Source organism: Hoplias malabaricus, unplaced genomic scaffold, assembly GCF_029633855.1.
Source record: "Hoplias malabaricus isolate fHopMal1 unplaced genomic scaffold, fHopMal1.hap1 scaffold_125, whole genome shotgun sequence".
Taxonomy (NCBI): Eukaryota; Metazoa; Chordata; class Actinopteri; order Characiformes; family Erythrinidae; genus Hoplias; species Hoplias malabaricus.
In genome coordinates this window covers 81,780-87,500 of record NW_027100788.1, presented here as the reverse complement: position 1 = coordinate 87,500, position 5,721 = coordinate 81,780, and the positions used below count along the sequence as shown (strand labels likewise).

General features: G+C 46.9%; 1 non-coding gene across 1 annotated transcript; it reads right to left on the bottom strand.

Annotated features, from left to right (window-relative positions):
* Nucleotides 1-236: 236 nt before the first annotated feature.
* On the bottom strand, nt 237-390 carry LOC136680207 (5.8S ribosomal RNA). The gene has a single exon (XR_010796875.1). It is a non-coding gene; the product is annotated as a 5.8S ribosomal RNA (ribosomal RNA).
* Nucleotides 391-5,721: the final 5,331 nt, after the last annotated feature.

Below are 5,721 nucleotides of genomic sequence, written 5' to 3'. Positions count from 1 at the left end.
AACCCCCCGGCCGCTCGCCGTATTACGGTACCCACTCTCCGACGGCGGCGGAGAGCCCAGCGGGGAGAGACTATGACGGATTGGACCCGGACCTAATGGCTCTCCCTACGTCCGGAGCTCTCGCCACACGTCGGGTTTAAGGCCCGAGTCTGGGTTTAGGGAGACGAAGGGCCGTCCGAGGTGGAGGCCCTGCGAACTCCCAGCCGCGGTCTAGGAAGACCGATCGATGGGTAAACCGACCCTCAGACAGGCGTGGCCGCGGGATGGACCCCCGCGGCCGCCATGTGCGTTCGAAATATCGATGATCTGTGTTCTGCAATTCACATTATTTAACGCAGGTTACCGCGTTCTTCATCGATGCACGAGCCAAGTGATCCACCGCTAAGAGTTGTATGAGGTTTGTGCCCGGCCCGTTACAGGCCGGGCGAAGGAAGCCATTCGAACACGAGACAACGTTTGACAATATTTCAAGCCGGGTGCCTTCCCCCCCGTGGAGGGGGGAAGGTCATTGAACCTGGGCGTCACCACCGGACCGAGGAGTTACGGCCCGGGGGACGATCGCCCGAGTAGGTGCCCGAGACTTACGTGGTTTAGGAGACCGGGTCTAGGCCCCACCGTTCCCGGCGAGGCCCAGGGTTTGGTTCGCTGCGTTACGGGTCCCGGTCTAAGGCATTCAGGCGTGCGCTCAAAGCCAAGCTCTCCACCCCGGAGGGTATGAGCGAGGCCCGGTGGTACGCTCCCAAGTCCCCCGCTTAGGGGAAGGCGCTGGGTAGATCCCACCTAGTCAGGACCGGCGGGCACCGGCCGTCTCCTTCGGGTGTTTAAACGCATCCGGGGTTCGTGAGGCCCCTTCAACTCGCGCACCGGCCTTAGACTATTATACGGTCCGTCTCTGCGAAGCCAACATCGGGGTATTTGCATGCGCTCTTAAGCTCCGCTCCAACCCCGTGAGGGGAAAGAGTTTCGCCCGGCGGTACGCTCCCGTCCACCACCACCCCCTGTGCCGGGGGGATGGGTTCAGGGAGATCCCACCGAGGCCGGCGAGCACCGGCCAACGCCCTGGGGGTGAGTAAGCCCCTTTGACTCGCGCACGCACAATCAAGCCTTCAACGATCAATGGTTGGTTTAACGACCCGGCGGGCGGCTCCGGCGCCACTCTCCCCCCCGCGAACGAGGGGGGCGGACCGGGGTACCTATGCACCTAAGGCGGTCCTCGCATAACCCCGAGTTCCGAAGCCGGCTCGCTACGTCCACCCACCCGGAGGGGGAGAGACTCACGTCGGCCGACGACGAAAGGTACGAGGCTTCTGCGGTCCATACCTTGAAGGTACCCGCCGGGGGAGGTTTGGCCTCTCGAGTCCGACTCGACAACCGGCCGTGGCCAGGTCACCGTTAATGATCCTTCCGCAGGTTCCCCTACGGAAACCTTGTTACGACTTTTACTCCCTCTAGTTAGTACCCCAACGTCCCACGAGCAGCTTATTAGATGGCGTTTGGCGGACGCTGCGCGCCGAGGCGCACGAATTTTTCTCGAACCAGGGGGCGGGTCAGGCGCCCTCGGGGGGTCCCCACGAGCCGCCGTGACGATCGGCGGAGCTCTGCCGCGGACCGTTTCCGAGCTAAAAATCGTCAAAGTTCTGGCCGTTTTGCCGCAGTTCGGCCCTCCAGCACCAGGTGGCGGACGGAGGTCCCAGATCCAATTTATTTTGATGCCATTCAAATAAATTGGAAGTGGGATGCCTACCTAAATAGATTGGAGGTGGGATGCTGGTCCAATTCCAATGTATTCCAGTCATATTTGAAATAGATTGGAGGTGGGATGCTGGTCCGATTCCAATGTATTCCAGTCATATTTGAAATAGATTGGAGGTGGGATGCTGGTCCGATTCCAATGTATTCCAGTCACATTTGAAATAGATTGGAGGTGGGATGCTGGTCCGATTCCAATGTATTCCAGTCACATTTGAAATAGATTGGAGGTGGGATGCTGGTCCGATTCCAATGTATTCCAGTCACATTTGAAATAGATTGGAGGTGGGATGCTGGTCCGATTCCAATGTATTCCAGTCATATTTGAAATAGATTGGAGGTGGGATGCTGGTCCAATTCCAATGTATTTCAGTCATATTTGAAATAGATTGGAGGTGGGATGCCGGTCCAATTCCAATGTATTCCAGTCACATTTGAAATAGATTGGAGGTGGGATGCTGGTCCAATTCCAATGTATTCCAGTCACATTTGAAATAGATTGGAGGTGGGATGCTGGTCCGATTCCAATGTATTCCAGTCACATTTGAAATAGATTGGAGGTGGGATGCTGGTCCGATTCCAATGTATTCCAGTCACATTTGAAATAGATTGGAGGTGGGATGCTGGTCCGATTCCAATGTATTCCAGTCATATTTGAAATAGATTGGAGGTGGGATGCTGGTCCAATTCCAATGTATTTCAGTCATATTTGAAATAGATTGGAGGTGGGATGCCGGTCCAATTCCAATGTATTCCAGTCACATTTGAAATAGATTGGAGGTGGGATGCTGGTTCAATTCCAATGTATTCCAGTCACATTTGAAATAGATTGTAAGTGGGATGCTGGTCCATTTCTAGTCATGGCAAATAGATTGTAAGTAGGAAATTCCAGTCTATTCCAGTAATGTCAAATAGATTGTAAGTGGGATGCTGGTCCAATTCTAGTCATGGCAAATAGATTGTAAGTGGGAAATTCCAGTCTATTCCAGTAATGTCAAATAGATTGTAAGTTGGATGCTGGTCCAATTCCAATTTATTCCAGTCCTGTCAAATAGATTGTAAATGGGATGCTGGTCCAAATCTAGTCATGGCAAATAGATTGTAAGTGGGAAATTCCAGTCTATTCCAGTAATGTCAAATAGATTGTAAGTTGGATGCTTGTCCAATTCCAATTTATTCCAGTCCTGTCAAATAGATTGTAAGTGGGATGCTGGTCAAATTCCAGTCTATTCCAGTCATGTCAAATACATGTAAGTGGGATCGCACTTCCAATCTATTTGACTTCGCTGATATAGATTGGAATTGGGATCCCACTTCCAATTTATTTGACTTAACAGAAATAGATTGGAAGTGGGATCCCACGAAACATGTATTTGACTTGGCTGAAATAGATTGGAAGTGGGATCCCAATCCCAATTTATATGACATAGCTTAAATAAACTGCTAGTGGGATCCCACTTCCAATCTATTTCAGTCAAGTCAAATAAATTGGAAGTGGGATCCCACTTCCAATCTAATTCAGCCAAGTCAAATACATGTTTCGTGGGATCCCACTTCCAATTTATTTGACTTGACTGAAATAGATTGGAAGTGGGATCCCACTCCCAATTTATTTGATTTGGCTGAAATAGATTGGAAGTGGGATCCCACTCCCAATTTATATGACATAGCTTAAATAAGCTGGTAGTGGGATCCCACTTCCAATCTATTTGACTTGGCTGATATAGATTGGAAGTGGGACAGTGAGATCTCAGCTCTCGGACATCATATTATGATATTAATGCCACTCCTCTTTATGTCTGGGTCTGCTGACATCATGGTGTGATTTTGGAGAAGATTGGAATATGTCAAAAAATTGACCCAAAAAAAGTCAAAGGGGTACCCCTTTGAGATTTTTAGGGCAAATTTTTGACTTCATGCAATCTTCTTCAAACTCACACCCTGAATTAAGGAGGCTGATACGTAGATAATGGTGTTATTTGTTTTTTCATATTTCTTATCAAAGCTGAGATCTGACTGTCCCACTTCCAATTTATTCAAGTCAAGTTTATACATGGGATTTGGACAGAGGAATTTTACAACTGTTAATACAGGCATGCACTCAGAATGAGTTGATTTGTGTAGAAAAATATATACTGTGGCATAAAATAATGCTTTTCCCCAAAATAACTTAGGCTTTTTTGAGGAAATCCCACCAGCAATGTATATGACATAGCTTAAATAAAGTGCTAGGGGGATCCCACAAAAGATGTATTTGACTTGGCTGAAATAGATTGGAAGTGGGATCCCACTTTCAATTTATTTGACTTGGCTGAAATAGATTGGATGTGGGATCCCACGAAACATGTATTTGACTTGGCTGAAATAGATTGGATGTGGGATCCCACGAAACATGTATTTGACTTGGCTGAAATAGATTGGATGTGGGATCCCACGAAACATGTATTTGACTTGGCTGAAATAGATTGGAAGTGGGATCCCACAAGCAATTTAAATGACATAGCTTAAATAAACTGCTAGTGGGATCCCACTTCCAATCTATTCCAGTCAAGTCAAATAAATTGGAAGTGGGATCCCACTTCCAATCTATTTCAGCCAAGTCAAATACATGTTTCGTGGGATCCCACAAGCCATTTATATGACATAGCTGAAATACATTAGAAGTGGGATCCCATTAAAAAACTAGTAAAATCCTTGAAAATATTTGAATAAAAACAGAGGCCTAACTGACAGTTGGAGGGAATTTCTTTCGAATAAATTTGCTGATTTTTTTTTTACATACTAAACAAGGTCGCAGTGACCCGGCCCTTCGATATGTTGTTTGAGGGTCCCAGATGATTAAGTATTCGACGCGGCTAGTTCGGCAGCCCCCCCCAAGCCCAGATTCTGGACGTCCCACTCCCAATTTATTCCCATTCAAAGGTCATACATGGGTTTTGGACACCCCTTAGAAAGGTCCGAATGACCCCAAATTTAAATATGTTTATCATGTATACTGCACGAGACAGCGTGTAAAATTGCGTAAGCCTAGAGTGTTGTTTTCTATGAAAAATCCATAAAAACGTTCCCCTTTTTCTGTGCATACATTTGAATGGAGACAGAGGCCTAACTGACGAGTTGAAGGGCACCTTTCTGGAACTAATTAATCTTTTTTTCTACACTTGGAAAGGTCGCAGTGACCCGGCCCTTCGATATGTTGTTTGAGGGTCCCAGATGATTAAGAAATCGAAGCGTTGAAGTCTGCGGCCCCCCCCAAGCCTAGATTCTGGACGTCCCACTCCCAATTTATTCCCATTCAAACGTTATACATGGGTTTTGGACACCCCTCAGAAAGGTCCAAATGACCCCTAATTTAAATATGTTTATCATGTATACTCCACGAGACAGTGTGTAAAATTTTGTAAGCCTAGGGTGTTGTTTTCTATGAAAAATACATAAAAACGTTCCGTTTTTCTGTGCATTCACTTGAATGGAAACACAGGCCTAACTGACCAGTTCAAAGGCAATTTTCTGGATCTATTTTATTTTTTTTCGTATACATGGAAAGGTCGCAGTGACCCGGCCCTTCGATATGTTGTTTGAGGGTCCCAGATGATTAACTAGTCGAAGCGCCGAAGTCCGCGCCCCCCCCCAAGCCCAGATTCTGGACATCCCGCTCCCAATTTATTCCCATTCAAACGTTATACATGGGTTTTGGACACCCCTCAGAAAGGTCCAAATGACCCCTAATTTAAATATGTTTATCATGTATACTCCACGAGACAGTGTGTAAAATTTTGTAAGCCTAGGGTGTTGTTTTCTATGAAAAATACATAAAAACGTTCCGTTTTTCTGTGCATTCACTTGAATGGAAACACAGGCCTAACTGACCAGTTCAAAGGCAATTTTCTGGATCTATTTTATTTTTTTTCGTATACATGGAAAGGTCGCAGTGACCCGGCCCTTCGATATGTTGTTTGAGGGTCCCAGATG